This window comes from Mustela nigripes, chromosome 1 (assembly GCF_022355385.1).
Source record: "Mustela nigripes isolate SB6536 chromosome 1, MUSNIG.SB6536, whole genome shotgun sequence".
NCBI lineage: Eukaryota > Metazoa > Chordata > Mammalia > Carnivora > Mustelidae > Mustela > Mustela nigripes.
This window is the reverse complement of record NC_081557.1, coordinates 123491259-123509953: the sequence shown is the minus strand read 5'-3', so window position 1 is coordinate 123509953 and position 18695 is coordinate 123491259.

The window sequence follows — 18695 nt, the reverse complement described above, 5'->3', positions numbered from 1 at the left end:
AGAGAAAAAGTGGCCAAAACCAGAGAGAGGAGGATCTGATGCCCAGTTTAATTTGAAGTGTGTAATCTCTTTTTCTTCTCACTTAAAATTTCATCCATTGCTACACTGGCCCATTCAAGTCTCCAAAGACTCCTGTGGGGTGACCCAATGTGGGGTATAGAGAGGGTGTTTAGTTTAGAGCACTCTGTCCCTGAAATTCATTGTATAGGATATCAGGGTAATTGACATTCTCATAATACAATAACCTGGATAAATAATTTCAGTAACATTGGTTTAAAGTGGACTCCCAACAAAATGTCAATGTTAGAAAAAGGATTTTTATATTCTACTTTGCTCATTAAATTTCAAAGTTTAACATACACTGATCATAGATGTATTGCATGTTGATATTCAACAGTGTAAGTGTGTGAACTTAAACCTATTAAATTTATAACAAAGACAATAATGAGACTTCCTAGGGAAAAAAAAAGATGATATCTGTTTTTTAATATAAAACTATGTATAGGAAAGGGAACATGATTTAGTGGTGGATAGGAAAGAATTAAATTTACCATTTGGTGGTCTGAGTTGTTAGATGCTACTAGCTGACATTAAAAAAAATATATAATACACAATTACCATGACTGTATGGAAATTTGTATTTTCTCATTTGCAAAAGGGAGATAATAGCCATGTTCACTTCAGGAGTTGTAAGAATTGAACGAAATAATAAAGATAATAATGTAAGAGTAATAATAATGCGTCACCACAGGTCTAAAACATAATAGTTGCTGAATTAACTCTAGACATTGATACTGTTATTATTACTATGATTAATCTCTGTAGAGCAGAGATTAAATGTCCATTAGAACTGACCCTTAAGGGTAGATTTTTACTAGTAAAGTTAGAAAGGAAATAAGGACAGAATCTGAAGTGGGGAAATAACCACCCTAAATGTGTTGAAGGAGTTGCGCGACCCAGGTCAGGAAGACTGAGTAAGTATATCCATTATCAGCTGAAAAATTCGTCAGACATTTCCTGTGGGCAGGCACCGAGGCATCAGGGCTTCACATTAGCACAGTCCCAGGGCCGTCCATTGGAACTGAAATCAAGTGGGTCCAGTGGGAATCCATTTGACTTGACTTCTTCATGGAGCCAGTATGCTAAAGGAGACTGCTGGGCCTGAGCTCAGGAATGGAAATAGAGTTCGTTTCTACCTTATAAGTTGTATCAGTGAAAAATGATCACCTTATGAACCATTGTCCAGGAAGGAAGTGGTTTTCTCTAAGAAGGAGTGATAACAAGGGAGGGGAGTTCTTACTCTTCTCAAAACTTCCATGGGACATAGGTAATAGATAAACAAATAACATTTGTTGATTGAATGACCAACAGATTGAAGGGCTAATTGTCTGACTGAATGAATGAATGAACAGATTGCCAAGAGCTCAAGAGATGGTTTTAAGAGATTATCTCACCCTCCTTTTTGCTTTGTGTGGAGACAATAGAGATTTCCCAAGACAAACAGCAATAAAAGATCTCAGGCATGATGCTGCACCATTGGTTTGTTCATTCATTCATTCACTCATTCATTCATTCATTCATTCATTTGCAGGCTTTTGTGGAGCTCTATGTACAATGTCTGTTGGAAAGGACACAGAAAAAATGCTTCTGTTAGACTGTAAGCTGTGGAATTGTGGGACAGTGTTTTATGAGCTATCCATACAGAACAATTAAGAAACTAGCAAAACAATGTAATACGTATTCAGGGACTCAAAGAAACACAAAATACGCATGAACCAGAATAATCATAGATGTTTATTTTTCTTCTTCTTCTTCTTCTTCTTCTTCTTCTTCTTCTTCTTCTTCTTCTTCTTTTATTCTGGACTTCGAAGAATAGGTGGGATTTGGATGGACAGAGAAGAGTAAAAAGCATTGCTGTTGAGAAGGTCATGAGTCGGATGTATGCATTTATGTGTGGAGGGTGTATGTGTCATTTATTTCTGAAACAGTCCAGAGATGGGAGGTACTGGAGGACCTTGACAATTATGGCAGCTATTAATTGGATAAAGAAGGATGTGACTAGGTGCTAAAGATGGTCAGTTGAAGAGATTATTAACAAGTCTACTTGCTCTTTTGATTATGAAAGGAATATTAGAGATTTTTGGAAACAAAGAAATGACATGATGATTATCCCAATGTCTACAGTTGATAATGGAAAAGCTACGCTGGAAGCCAAAAATAGAGTAGAAGACCACTGACACACTGGGGGAGATGTAGATGCTGGGGGCTCATACTGGTTCTTTGGCTATAGGAAGGAAGGAAAGAATCAAATGAATGCGGGGTAAAAAACAGTCAAGTTTTTGAACAACCTAAGATACTGAGCAAGTGCTATCATTCTGCCGAGACTATGGGCAAGTGCAAGGTTTAAGAGGATGTGATAGTAGAGAAAATGGTCAGATAGGTATCATTATTTAGAACTCAAATTTAAAATAGATCTTATAAAAAGAAGCAGGGGTTTCTTTTTTAATTTTGTGCCTGAGGCATTAAAATATCTGAAAAAAAAAAAAAAAGACTAACTTTTGAAGTGGGAGATAAATCTGACACCGTGTGTGGCATTGAGCAAGTCACTTCATTTCTTGTGACCTGGGTTTCCTGATACATCAAATGTGGGAATTGGACACGTTACCCCTGGGTCTCCTCCAGTTCTGACATTCTATGACTCCATGAAATAGGGCTGGCACCTGTTTTCAATTTAAGCTCCAACATGAGTTTCCTTATTCTTTAAACCTGCCTTTCTAGTAAGCTGCCACATTTATTACCAGGCTTGTAGTCATTTCCTTTTATTCTAAAGAGAATATATATTCACTTTTTTAGCTCTAGCTTTTGTGTATTATAACCTCATAGTGTTGAAACCATTTTGTGAGAACAGCTGCTAAAGTCATCTTTCCGTTTTAGACATGGTCATGGTTGTGAAGCTACCCTGGTCAGGCTACCTTTGGAACGTTAATCCCGAGACAGTGGTTTCCCTACTTTGATGAGAATTCAAAGTGAAGTTTTATACCATTGGAAGCTGTTTTAACTTATCTGGAGCAGGAAGGAATGCCTGTGACAGCCTCTTATCCTGGACTTCATTATTTCCGCCGTGGGCTTCCTAACTAACTCCCACCATTCTAGCAGAGGTCTCTTTGCGGGACTTAAGCGATCTGTTTGTCATTACTCACTTGCTTCTTTTTCACTTTTTTTCTCCATATTCCATTATTTACAGCATTCACTGTCATCATTATCAGTCATCCAAATTAGCCCATGCTTTCAGCTAGGCACATAAAAAATAAAAAATGAGGACAGGTCTAGAAGAAAAATAACATCAAGTCTGAAGATATTCTGCTAACACTGGAAAGGGGGTAGTTCTGACCCTCCCTTTATGTGGCAAAGGGATGCTTCTTAGACAAAAAGACAAAATAGCCCTGGAGGCATCTATAACCCATTGCCGACCTGTCCTGGATGGAATCTGCATCATGGGAGTCACTAGGGAAGTTTTTGCTTTATAGATTCTGGCTGTGTTGACCCTACTGGATTGAAATATCAAAAAAGTCTTCATGATAAGGCAGTCCTGTCTGTAAGATGTCTTCCTCAGTTACCCATTCCCAGGCCCCCCAAACTACCTGATCTATCTGCATCATGATGCTGTAGAAATCCGTGAAAAGCCTCTAAAGGGGACAATTCTCATCTTAGGCATTTACCCGGACCACCCACCCACTTAGCATCCCCTCCACCCATTCCTGCCTCCTCTTTGATGCCTCTTACTGCATTCCAGATCCCTGTGTCTGCTCCAAGCCTTCTGCATTATGTTGGCAACCCTTTGAGATTCCAGCTCTGGCTTAATGAGTAAGCCACTTAGAAGGGTTAATATTCAAAATATTGAAGAGCAAGGATAGCAGGGACACTAACCAATCAGGATGCTGACTGTAAGCAACCAGAACACCAACTCATGGGGGTGTTCCCAGTACCTATCATTCCATCTGTTCCACGGGACTCTGACTCAGCTTCTTTTTCAAAGTCCCTGCAATGAAAGGCCTTCTCTGCTTGAGTTCCACAGGACAGCCACCAGGTGCTCTGATCTCTCATACTCCCTGCCCTCCTGTGACAGATAAGACACATCAGGTACCACAAATTGAAGACAGTGTTTAATTGAATCATCAAATGGCCAGATTCATAGCTTTGCTTCTTTGGTGGGTGGAGTTCATCTTTTCATTCCTGGTGGAGAAGCACAGCAGATGTTATTGAAACACCGGTCTCGGGCCTTCAATCCCTACTTTTTCCAAGGGAATGAGCTTGACTTGATTTGATCTCCTTGATTTGCAGCCTCTGGAGGATGGCGTCAGTTCTGCCCTGTGCATGTGGCAGAAGGGATGTGCCAGGCCCCCTCTGGAGCTTGATGGACAAAGATCCAGTCCTTGCCTTCTGTGTGGAGTAACTCTGAGGTCACATGCCACCCCACAGCACGTGCCACTTGGACATATTATTTTGAGTTGAAGGCAAGTGAGAAACAGCAGAAGCAGAAAGTGTTCTCTGACTTCCTCTTTCTGGAAATTTACTATGAGGAAGGTGCCCTCCTGTACCAGGAAGAGAGAACATTCTTATCACTGGAGATGGGAAGTTGATGCCAAGATGAAGCTGTACAAACAAACTTAACTACAATGACCTTTATTGTTCATTCATTTCCCTTGTGTTTCTCAGTCACTTTCCCACAGTTTGACTCCCCTCAAAGCACAACCCCCATTGCCCTTTGGCTTGTCACATGTCTGCAAGTTATCAGTCTTTGTTAAACCGGTACATAAGCTCTCAGGACCCTCTACTTCTTTTTGCCTTCATTTCTTTTCTACAAAGGGTCTCACGCCATATAAAGTTATTAACTCAAATAGAATGTGTACGTTTTTCTCCTGCTAATCTGTCTTTTGTCAGTTTAAATCTCAGGCTCAGCCATAGAATGTAAGAGGGTAGAAGAGAAGTCTTTCTTCCCCTTCAGAAGTGTATGTTCTTCACTGGTTTCCAGGGTGTCCTCCCTAGGCTTAGGCTCTAGATCCCCACAGTTTCACTGGAGGGTTTGAAAACATTACCCTTCATGGCTGCCTTCCCTTCCCTGTCTCACTTCCTCATACCCCTAGCAGTGTTTACTGGGATCACCTTCCAAATAAACTGCTTGTAACTGGATTGCTGTCTGAGGGTCAGCTTCTGGAGAGCCCAAACAGAAACAGAAAGAACTCTTTATTTATTCATTCAAATATTTTTTTGTGCACCTACTAGATACAAGGTATTATTTGAGGATACAGGAATGAACACTTTAGACAAAAATTCCTGTGCCCTCAGAGCTTATAATAAATACAACAATTGAGTAATTATACATAGAATGGTAGAAGGCTATAGGTGCTATTGAGAAAAATAAGCCAGGATAAAAGGGTTAGAGAGTATAAGGGTAGAGGCGTGAATTATAAAATTTAATAGGCTGGTCAGAGTAGGTGTCTCCAAGAAAGGGGCATTTGACCAAACACTCTAAGGAGGTGAGACAATGAGTCATTTAGATATAGCAGATAAATCTTTGCAGCCTAAAGGAACAGCAAAAGCAAAGACCCTGAGATGCAAATGTTTTTGGGGCATTTCAGGAGCAAGAAAAAGGCTGGTTTTGCTGGAACAGTGAGTGAGAAGGAGAATAGCAGGAGATAGAATCAGAGAGGTAACTGGTCAGATGACACAGGGCTTACAGTCCGCTTGTGAGGACTAAGTGAAATGGACAAACTTACGGGAGTTTGAGCAGGATAGTGATGGTCTGACTTGCCTGTTAATGGGGCCACTGAGCCCAGCAGAGGATGGTTGGAGGGTTACTTGTAGAGATGCAGAGGCTGGATTCCAAATAAGGATCCTCAGTCTCAACTCTGCTTGCCATGCTGTATATGGGATTATTTCTGCCTGAAAGAAGGATACTTTTTCTATTTCTCCTGAAGCTGCCATATGAGCTAGCAGTGGCTGAGTAGAGGGGCAGGGACAGGAGAATGGAGACTGGTGGGTGAGAACAATTAGCATGCTACTGAAATCATCTAGAACAGAGCTTAGGAAGGCTATTAGGACCAGGTGATAGCAGGGGAGGTAGTGAGAGGAGGCTCCATTCTAGACATATTAAAGACAAAGTCAGCAAGGCATCTGCTGAGAGAGTGGATGTATTAGTTCTCTTTTGTTACTATAATAAAGCACCACAGTGGTGTCAAATGATATAAACTTATCATCTTACAATTCTGGAGCTCAGAAGTCTGCCATCGGTTTCAGGGGGCTAAAGTCAAGATGTTGGCAAGACTGTTTCAGGCTGGAGGCAGAAAGGACAATTCATTGCCTCCTTCAGCTTCTGAAAGCTGTTGGTATTCCTTGGCTTGGGACCCCTTTCTCCATCTTCAAAGTGCACCACACGAAACCCTTTTTATGTTGTTAGATCTCCTTCTCCTCTGACTCTGCCTGTGTCCCTCTTGTAAGGACCATTGTGATTATATTGGGAATCCAGGTAACCCAGGATAATCTTCTGATCTCAAAATCCGATCAGTTTAGATACCTCTGCAAAGTCTCTTTTGCCACAAAATATTCTGGGGATTGGGATGTGGAGATAGTTATGGTCCCCATATTTACCCTACCGCATGGAGTGTGAGAGGAAGAGAGCTTAATTTTCCTTTTTTTTGGCCTGAACAGCTGAAAGGACACAGTTGCCATTGCAAGTGGACCCGTTTCAAGAGTGCTGAGGGCGGAGAAGAACAGGCATTCGGCAGGGACATGTTAATTTTGAGGTGTAGCCATTAGATTTCTTTTGAGTTATCAACGTGGCTGAGCTATAGCTACCAGGTATTTAATCAAACCCTAATCTGAGTGTTGCTGTGAAGATACTTTGTGGATGTGAGTCAAGTCCCTAACCGATTGAGTTCAATAAGATTACTTGGATCTTCTGGGTGGGCCTGACTCAGTCAGTTGAAAGACTTTGTCAAGAGCAGAGCTGAGGGGCGCCTGGGTGGCTCAGTGGGTTAAGCCGCTGCCTTTGGCTCGGGTCGTGATCTCAGGGTCCTGGGATCGAGTCCCGCGTCGGGCTCTCTGCTCGGCGGGGAGCCTGCTTCCTCCTCTCTCTCTGCCTGCCTCTCTGCCTACTTGTGATCTCTCTCTGTCAAATAAATAAATAAAATCTTTAAAAAAAAAAAAAAAAAAGAGCAGAGCTGAGGCCTCCCGGAGGAAGAAATTCCTCCTTTGTCCTGCATCTCCAGTCTGGGTAGGAGAGCTCCAGCCTGCCCTTCCTGGCAGCCTGCCTTGTGGTTTTAAGACTTCTCTAGCCAGACCCACAGTTGTGATTAAGCCAGTTCTTTGTAATATATCTCTTAATGTGTATCTCCTACTGGGTTTTTTTCCTTTAGTTAAACCCTGACTGATAGAATGTTTAAGCAGTGATGATGAGGGGGAAGTGGGATGGATGAGTCTGGAATTCTAAAGGAAGCATAATAATGCACAATGAATTTACACAATCTGTGGTGATTAATGTTAGCAAGGGACAAGTGTGTGTAGGAGCTTCATTGAGAAAGGGGTAAGAACTCAGGGCGTAAAGTTGTGTTTGCTTTGGCTAAAATGGCTGTCTGGCTTCTGGCTTTTTCAGGCACAGTAAGGCATGGAATGAAGGCCGAAGGCTGGAGGTGGGAAAAGAAGGAAGCAAAATGATCAAGGAGGTGGAGTGGGATTCTAGCTGTCCGTATGCAGAAGACTCCATATGGACCCAAAAAAGATTCCGTGGGAAGACTAAGGAAATGTTTTCTATTTCCTCTAAATGTGATGAGTTATGTGCATAATTAGCTATAAGAAAGATTAGGTTCTTTCTGGTAATCACTGAACCCTGAGTTCATTTCTATGTACTGAAGTGGAATGGGCAGGTTGTACTTACATTGACTCCTTAGGGGTAGAGTCTGGGCAAAGAAAGATGGGGGTTTGAGCTTGGGGTGACTAGGGAGACTGACTGGAGTAGATTCTCAGAGGTGGAAAGAGCCCGATGAGACAACTACTAATTGAATGTGGTTAGCCAGGAGGCAGAACAAGTCTTGTTCTCTCCAGGCCTCAGGAGCCAACAACCAAAGAGACCCGGAGCCATGTAACATTCTGGATCCAGCTATCCAGAGGACCCAGAGGGAGAGGTCCTGGATCCTGGCTACCGGAGAGCTTGTTCCTGCAGAGTAGACAGTCCTCTGATACCAGAAAGAGTTGGGCCAGTAAGGACACTGTAGGTAGGAATTTGGAAGGGAAAAAGAAAGCGTCTAAGGGCTGAAGTTTAAGGTCAACGCTATGGGATGTCATGCAGGTCGGGCCGAGCTGTTGGGGACTAGCTGTGTGATAGTGGCAGGCGAGGAGGCAGGCAGAGCTCAGCTAGCTGGGGTCGTAACTCCTTCCCGCAAGCCACCCTTCCACCACTAGCTGCTTCACTGTGCCCTTTACTTGGGGCTCTCTGCCAGGTAAGGGCGAAACTGATGTGCCACGTTCCCGGCGTGACAGCTAGGAAATTCACTGGAAGGAGACACTGAGTTTAGTTTGCCATGCGTTCAGTTTGAGGGTGCCCATGGTATCTCGCAGGGAGCCAGAAATCTGGGCAACAGAAGATCAAGTTTCAGGGTCTCATCAGCACCCCAGTTTTCACAGGGCAATGGATAAATTTTTCATGATCATTTTATTTCATGCATACAGTTTCACTGAAGCAATGACAAAATACAATATTATGTACCCAGTGTTGTTTAACAGAGAAAGCAGAAACCCGAAAGTCAGAAAAGTCAGAAAGTCAGAAAAACTAGATCATCATACACTCTGTCAGGTGTAAGCTGAGGGAACTTGTTCTAGTCTTTTTTACCTGGGGCCAAATTCCCTCCAGCACCCTCTCTTCCATAAACAAACAACAAAAGAATGTGAACGTTAGAGCACAGAATGCAAAAGGTATAGAGTGATGGCTTCTTACCATCTCTTCATCTAGTTCACCCCTTGCTGTCAGGGGAAACACATTTTAGAAACAAAACAAAAACCAAGGACATTTACGTTGGATTGAATTTTCAAATCAGGTACCTCCCTGAAAAAAGTATTGAGTAATTGCTCTAAGACCCCAGTTGGGGAGCACTGTTTAGAAAATAAAATCCTGGGCTTGACATTGTGGTAACAGCTCCGTGGACTGGACGCTCCTTTTTCTTTTAAGCTCTTCCTCGAGTTGGTGGGTGGGCTAAGTACACAGAGGCCTTTTACATGGTACTTTGTTATCTTCTAAACAGAGCTGCTATGCATGCTTTCTGCTTTATACACAATGCATTGTTTTTTAAAGTAAAGCAAGAGCCCTTATATTACCGTATTACAAAAGGTGAAGCATTGCAGAAAATAATTATAAAAATTATCTTACATTTGCATTAAATTTTCTAATGCTCATTTGTGTTTCCATATGTTTTTAAAATAGCTATGCTTAGGCCCGAAACCTGTAATACTGTCCTTAACAGGTTTTTTTTCCTTTCTCTTACAGATGAAGAGACTCTGCTTTGTGTGCATGTATGTTTCAAGATCGCATTCTTTAAGAAAGATGTGATTAATATAGAAAACAGAAAAACAAAGCTACCTGATTAATCTGGAATAAATGAGCCAACTTTCCTTTTAGGTAATAAAATAGTGAGGATTCATTGGCTGCCCGGGACCTGCATTTCTTAGAATGAGAACACTGTTATTTGTTTATTATCATTATGGACCACAAATAGAGAAAGAATAAGTTGATACCACTCAGATATTGTAAGCCCTCTTAAAATTCTGTGTTAGGTGAACAAACGATCTGAAACAATTAAGTGTCTTACAGAAACGAACCCATGCTTTCAAAGACCATTAAAGCTTGCTCATATATAGATGTAGCATTGGCCTTGTAAGACAGTTTTAGAACTATTTTCCCTAAAAATTCTGGTATGTTTCAGTTTTTGCCAAGGTGTGAAGTGTCTCATGGGACAGTTAGAATGCTGGGGTCCTCCAGCCAGAAAGAATGTGGTTCAGAACGCATCTGTACCTGAAAAGTTCTACTTAAAATGGAAAACCTTTGGAAAAGTTTTCGACACTGTGAGAAAAATGTTTTTAGTAGGCAGTTAAGGCTTAGATTATACACTAATTGGAAAGGCCTTCATTTTTACAGTATAATTCACTTTCTTTTTCCTTAGTGATATAAATTACTAAAGCAACTTTATCCTCCAACACTCTGATGCCCTGAGGTTTGAATGCAATTTCACAAATTAAACACATGATACAGTTGGGGTACCTGCCTGGGTCAGAAGGTTGGGCATCTGCCTTGGGCTCAGGTCATGATCTCCAGGTCCTGGGATAGAGCTCCGCATTGGGCACCCTACTTGGCGGGGAGTCTGCTTCTTCCTCTCCCTCTGCCTTTTCCCCTGCTTGTGCTCTCTCTCTACATACATACACACACACACACACACACACACACACACACACGATACAGAAAGAGGAGAACTGGCTTGCTAGCATTGCCAGCATAAATGCATGTGCTTACGAAAAATCACCACTGAGAAGAGACACCATCAAAATGCAAAAGGGGAGTCTTTGTTGGCACTTAGAGAAATGTAGCATCCAATAGTCAGCAGACTATCAGAATTCTACCATATTTTGAACCCACTCGAAGGGATGAGTCCAATTTTTGATACCACTTTTTTTTTTAAGAGAAATTCAGATATATATAAATTCCTTATACACATATGGACATCATGTAAATCAGTGAGAGGAATCGTGTACGTGGTGGAGGTTGAGTTCACTGTAGTCCTACTTCTTTGGTTTAAAATCAGTGCAGTCTCACAAGAAAATCATTTGATCTCTCTGGGTTTCACTTTCCACAGGACATCTATAAAACAAAAGGGTGGACTTGATGAATAATTTATAAGGATTTTGTTCAGTCTTAAAATTCCAACATTTTTGGCAGGACATTTTGAGGTAATAACTAAGGTTTGTCCTTCCAGCATTCCTGTTGTTGCCCTCCCGCATGGAGCCTCTAGCTTTTGTTATTCAGAACAAGGGTAAACACAGTAAACAATAAAGTAATTTGAATTTTTATTGTTGTTTTTAAACTCATTTTAGCCACAATAATCTTGAAACCCAAGGCATTTGATTGCAAGTGTGAAGCTATTTGATAGAAGTTTCCAAAAATATGACAGCCAAAATTTAAACTACATCTATGTAAATACTACGGAATGATTTGAGAGTTGGTTTTTCACCAAAAAGAGATAAAGTCAACTTCTTGGGAAGGAGAAATAAGGGGGGATGTGACCAGATTTTAGACAGTGATGAATCCCCGAATAGGATCCCAGTGCCATCTCCTCAAGCAAGCACTGGGAGTGGAGAGGACCAATAGAAACCTCAAATTATTTTGAGGGTTTCCCAGACCACAGAGAGCCATTGGCTAATTTCCTCAGGAGCTTGCAAGCCTCATGGAGAAACCCAACATGCATTATGGCGTCCGAGCAGTAGAGTGGCAATGGTAGAATGATCTTTTTAGGCAAAATGCCTGACGGCTGCCTCCCAGAATCTCATACTCCCTACAAGATGGAAAGGAAGGACTGTATCCCCAAAAGGAACACAGAAGTGGCTGAGAGGGCCAGAAGAGTAGAGATCTTTCACAGACAGAGAGAAGAGGATTAAAAATGAGCTGTTCTTGGAAAAGGGATTAAAGGCAAATATGTCAACTTGGATTTGGATGCTGTGGAACTAGGTGTTGACAACCAAAAATGAGCCAGAACTGTGCATCTGGAATCCAATGGCAATGGACCAGATGTTCCTTACTCCATGATAATAAGATTCCTAAGTATGGGGTCTCCAAATTTAGTGTCCAAGTGATATGGACTGAATTGTGTCTTCCTGAAAGTTCATGTGTTGAAAACCTAACCCGCAATGCGGTGGTTTTAAAGATGGAGCCTCTGAGAGGTATTTATATTTAGATGAGGTCATGAGGGTGGGGCCCTCATGATGGGATCAGTGACCAGGAAGAAGAAACACACAGAGCTTGGTCTCTCTCTCCTCCATATGAGCATAGAGAGACAAGGCAGCCATCTGCAAGGTAGGAAGAAAGCTTTCACCACAATCCAGAACCCAAACATGCTGGCACCCTGATCTCAGACTTCCAGCCTCCAGAACTGTGAAAAAATAAATATCTGTTGTTTAAGCCATCCAGTCCATAATATTCTGTTATGGTAACCCAAGCGGAATTAGACACCACATCAAGACACTTTTGACAATGAAAGGGTATTTTAAAATTAATTAGAATTTAATGTTTGAAATATTTATTCATTGAACAACTAATTCAGTATATTATTTATATTGGCTGATGCATAAAATAGTTTTTGTAAAAATTATTTTCAAAAATAAAAGTATTTCTAAAAAAGTAAATGACATACATTCTTGTAAAGCAAAATATAAAAATTATATTGATTGCCTGAACATAAAAAAATGACCACAAACCATATTTTTCTCTAATATTTTTCTTCAGGATGTGCTATTTCAATATGGTCTTATCTTTTTAATTTTTCAAAAATTGCCTAAGATCCTCAGTTACATTTTATATGTACACACTTGAAAAGGACACATACTTACTTTTTCCTATAGGCTATATAACATTTTAACTGAGGAAATATTTAGAGGTTCTGGATTACCTACTAAGTTCAGAGAAAATTCTAAATGGAGGAAAGTCTCAATTCTAATTTTTATGCAATGCATAAATGTATCAGCTCAAGTATTTTTATAGGCACTGTCTTTAGAGTTTTTCTTTTCTACAAATATACCCTATAAAGCTTTACCCTATAAAAATATAGTTCATAAAATAAATTCCCTATTTATAATAATTTTAATGTTTTGCCAAACAGATGCTGTAAAATCATAGGTCTTTTCAATTTCATTGCATTTCAGTACATCATATAATCCAATTATTTTTTTTTAAAAAAGGAACAGGATCAAAGATTTTTTTTCTGCAAGTCATTTCAAAGGCTTTTACAGAATTTTAAAATTAAATCTGCAGTTTGGGGCCTCATCATTTAATTTGTTCTTGTCTCTGTTTTTATAGGAATAATATGCCTTTGTTTGCATCTATTGTAAAAACTAAAGTTTTCAGGCTTCCAATTCATTGGATATTTTGATAATAGATTCCCAACCATTTTTTTTTCTTCAAAGCAGAGTTAAAAAACTATGCAATGCAATTATAGAATTTGTAGGTTGATTTACAAAGAAATTCTCTTGAAGGCTGAAACATTTCTAAAATCTGAGGATGAACAGCAAGAGAGGAAGCGCTTATGACTTTGCAAAGGTATATTTTGGGTACTTATGATAAGCTTCATCGTGAGTTTTTCATAGTACTTTAATGTTTGTAAATTTTGACATCTAATTTCTCTTTCAAATGGTAGACTATTGACAGTTTATTGGATACAGTTATAACTTATGTGTGTGTCAAAGTCAATTTCAAGAGTATTTTTCCTCTGTAAGTTTTTTAATTTAATAAGACCATTATTTTAACCATGATGTGCAGTCCTCTGCTAAATTTGTATCCATATTAATATTGCAGAAACAAATAATTATATATTTAATGTTGAACTTTTTAACTGAACATACAGTAGATCTATCTTCAACAGACTGGTTTGTTATGTGAATTTAATGAAAGAAACCCAACCAATAGTAGAAGTAACTGATTTTCTGCATGAAGCATGTGATGAAATGTTCATAAAATGGCACCCTTTAACTGTTTGCAGACCTTTCCCTGTGCCAATAAAACCAACATATTACTCTTATCACTTCATTTTCCAAGGTGTACAGGAAACACTTGGATTCAAAAAATGAATGAAGGGTGCCTGGGTGGCTGGGTGGGTTAAGGGTCAGACTCTCAATTTTGGCTCAGGTCATGATCTCAGGGTCATGAGATCAAGCCCTGCATCTATGCACTCAGTACAGAGTCTGCTCGGGATTCTCTCTCTCCCCCTGCTCACGTGTGTACTTTCTCTAAATAAATAAAACAATATCTTTTAAAAAATGAATGAAATCAATTTAGAAGTATAGTCAGTTGATTTCAATCAAAAATCCTGCTTTAGAGTTTTTTATAAACACACTTTCTGCTGATGTACCTATGAAATTGGTATATTTGGGCATGATTTTCTAAAAATGATTATTATCTTTAAAAATTGATGCTGCAGAGCACCTGGGTGCCTCAGCCAGTTAAGCGTCTGACTTCAGCTCAGGTCATTATCTCTAGGTCCTGGGATCCAGCCCTATGTGGAGCTGCCTGCTCAGCGGGGAGTCTACTTCTCCTACACCGCCCTCTTGTGTGCTTGTGCCCTCTCTCTCATTAAATAAATAAAAAATCTTAAAAAAAAAAAAGAAAGAAAGAAAAATAAAAATAGATCCTGGTATCTTCAGCATATTTGTTTCTTCCAGTTTTCATGTGATTTTTTTTTTTTTTAATGTGACTAGTTTTATCTCTACAGACTCCATGGCGTCAAAAGTATTTTGTCCAATACACACATTTGTTATCAATTCTCTTGACTGGACCCTGACTGGTACAATAATTGCTATAAGAAGTAGACTTTAAAAGCAGACCCTGGATGATGGGATATGGGAAATGGTTTGGCTCTGGTTTTGGACTTGAAGGAAATGTTGAGCACCTTTCCAGTACAAAATGGGACACTATTAATTTATTGCATGTAGTGCATCATTATTAATCAAATGAATCCACCTGTGGTTAGCTGTAATAATATTCCTGCTGAAGAAATTATTTAGAGGGGGAATGAAGTTTTTACTTGACCATTATGGTTATAGAAGGTCTTTGGCACAGGATGGATTCTTCTGAATGCAGAGGAACACTTATAAAAAGAAAATGACAAGTTCAGGTTTTAAGCTCTTTCTCAAAATTAAAAAAACAAAACAAAACAAAATAGAATTTCTTTGACAGTCCTATTTTTAATAGCAGATATTTCTTATTTTTAACAGTAACATGGCCAATATTGATAGAAAATTACACCCAAAATTTAATTGTGTGGTTGCAGAATTACAATGTCAATTGAATTCACAGTTTTTCCAAATATATCATGTGAAAGTTAAGCCATTGGTTGAGTAGGAGTGGGGCTTTGAAACTAGGAAGAAGGACATCTGGTTGGACTCAGATGAAGCTGAGAAGTTGGAACCCCTGAGTCATGCTGAGGCTTTTTTGTCAGTGGAAATAGCTTGTCTTCCATGTCTGAGAATAACAACTTTCCCTGTGTTGGAAAAGCCTCTAATGACTTCACCTAGGATTTTTGTCATGCAAGGGGATGCACCATCTCTTTAAGACCCTTCCAAATACACTTGTTGCCTTTACACTCACAAATAATGTCAGATTTCATTGTGCTGCTCCAGGAAAGAAATTATAAATTTTGAACTAGGAGGAAATAACTTATATACCAAAAAAATTCCAGGTTTATATTGAAAGAAACCTGAGGAATAAATATGTATGGGAATAAGTCTTCGAGCTGTTAGACCAAGCAGGATAGACTAGAACACCAAACTGGGTCAGCGTTATTTATACCAATGAATGTGCTCACTCTTTCTGGCAGATTGATACCAGATTAATTTAGCTAAGCTGGAACTACATTTATCAGAGTTCCTTTCCATGAACTGGTCTGGATTAGTGTGGGCCAAATGACAAATGGTACCCGAGATTTGTAAAGTGAATGAGAAGTAGCAGCCATTTTCTTTTAATGCTAGGAAGCTCCTTGAAGATCCCAGGTCCCTGCTGCTCGCTCATACTGTCACAGATCTGCTGGGTTAACTTGTGGCATCTAGCTTCACCTTCTCCCTCAGTTTTTCTGAATTCTGGACCAAGTACCATAGTAATGAGTGTCAGCTTTGCTGTAGGCCACAGGATCCAAGTGGGAAGTTTGGAAGTGGTGACAGATTGTATTACTTTTGTATTGCTGTCATGACTAATGGCCACAAACTTAGTGGCTTAAAACAATACAACTTTGTTATCTCAATACGAAATTCTATAGGCTGGAAATCTGGCCTAGTATTGGCTGGACTGTATTCTTTTCTAAAGGTTCCAGAGAAAATCTGTTTCCTTGCCCAGTCAGGTTGTTGGCATATTTCATTTCCTATCTGTCGTAGTATTGAGGCCCCCATTTCTTTGCAGCTGCCTGGTTAGAGCCATTCCCGGCTTCTAAAGGCTGTCCGCATTCCTTGGCTCTGGGCCCCCTTCCTGCACATTCAAAGCTCCACACAGGGGGTCAGTTTGCTCTCACACCTCATCCCTCCTGTCTTTCTTCCATTTCATCTCCCTATCTTAATATCGCCATGTTAACATCATTGATTTTATCTACACACGTAATTCTCTTTTGCCATGTAATGTAACAGTCAGAGGTTCCAGGTGTTAGTATGTAGATATCTTTGGGGGTGTAATTTTTATGTTTTGTACACAAACCCATGTGGGTTCCAGATCATTCTCAAGGATTCCAATTTTTTTTCTGCTCTCCCTTGCTTCACTATTCACCTTTCCTTTCCAACTTCTGCCCTACTGACCTTGGGTCTGGCATCAGTTCATAAGTAACAGGCACATACAAACTGTTGAACTAGCTCCCACAATTGCATAAGGTCAAGGTTGGACAATAAATCTCATATTCTGTATTATCTGTACTGCTTCTGTTTCTCTTATTGAAGCCTCAGTGATACACGAATACAGAATAGAAATGATTCTAGCCATCTATTTGGCTAGTGGACTAAACTTTAGATTCAACACTGGCCTATGCCAGAACTTCCCTGGCATAATGTAAACAAAGGAATTCAAAGGTTTAGGAGATGGGAATTTTGGAGTAGATTGATTACTTTCAGTCTGTACTCCCACTCTTCAATTCCATTGTATGAGAAGACCCACAGGATGACCCTTTCACTAAGACCTTGAGAAATAAATTAGTGAGAGGACACCTGCACCATTGAAAAGTTTTCTGGTGATTATCCTCTGTTGGCTAGATATGAAAATGGGGAATGGTGCCATCAAGATGAGTGCCCTGATTTTAATCTTAGGGTAACAGAGGTCAAAAGCTCTTAAAAGCCAAGGATGAGGTGGTTGTATTCAAAATAAAGGGTATCAGGGGTATAAGGTAATCAAAATGTTTTGACCTATAGGAACTAATTTGTCAGTTTCTCTAGAAATGATACAGATTGATAGCTTTCTAAAAATACTTCATGTATATAACAAAAAATACTCCAAATCTAGTGACCAAAATCCTACTTAAGTCACTATGGTGGAGAACTGTGGTCCTCTCCCAGTTTTCAGACTTAAGCCAGTTTATACACAAACCTAAAGCTTTCTCTTTGATGGGAAATCTGCTCACTTGTGAGGAAAAACCCTATGATACTGTTACAAATATGGTATAAATCATCTTCCAAGGAACCTGTAGCTATTTACTAGAATGTCTGTAAAAGAAAAAATATATATACATTTGTTGATACCACACACCAACACTGAAATAATGGTAATTTCTTAAAACTCCAAATTCCACTCTGGTTCATTAGTCACAATGGGGATTTATGGTGGTCAAGCAACTAAATGAATTCTTAGCCCAAGTGTGAATCATACTAGGCCCAGTAGGTCCACAAAACCACTCTGGTTATTTTCCCAGTTTCTGGATTTATGGTTGGAATAGATATACTTGACAACTGGCAGAATTATCACATTAGTTCTCTGACCTACAAAGGGCCAAATGGAACCTTGAACTTCCCCTCCCTAACAAGACAGTAAATCAAAAACAATATCACATCCCTGGGGAAAATGTAAAGATTATTGCTACCATCTAAGACTCAAAAGATTCAGTGTAGTGATAGCCAACATAACCTCAGTTTACTTGCTTATTTGCTTTAGTAAGAAAGCAGATAAATCTTAGATACTGTCTATGGATTATTGCAGACTTTATTAGGTGGTAACCTCTGTTGCAGTTATGCTCCAGGTCTAATGTCTTTACTGGAGAAATCAGCAGAGTTTTCTGGTAGCTGATACAAAACTACTGCTTAGGAAATGCACTTTCCTCCATACCAGTGTGTAAGAACCTCAAGAGGCAGGTTTTTCTTTGGTTTTTGTTTTGACTTGGCATGACCAACAGTATACCATCACAATCTTGCCTCAGGGTTGTATCAGATTTGCTACTCTCTCTTCTTTTTTAAAAGATTTTATCTATTTATTTATCTGAGAGAAAGAGACACAGAGCAAGCATGAGCTGGGGGTTGGAGGAGGAAGGGCAGAGGGGGAGAGAGAAGCAGGCTCTCTGCCTAGCAGGAAGCGTGATGAGGGGTTCTATCCCAGGACCCCAGGATCATGACCTGAGCCAAAAACAGGCGATTAACCGACTGAGCCACCCAGGAGCCCAAGTTTGCTACTGTCAACTTTAATGTCATCTACAGGCATCTTGATTATCTTTCCCCTCCACAGAATGTCCCACTGGCCCAGGATAGTGATGACATTCTTCTGATTATATCTGTTTTTACTAAAAGTACTTTAGATGCCTCAGGAAGACATACGCAACACAGAAGATGAGAGAACAACTCCAAGAAAGTTAAGTAGCTCTCAACCTCGGTGGAGTTCATGGGAGTCAAGGAGTCTGACACTTGTTGAGAAATCCTCTTCAAGATTAAAAATAATT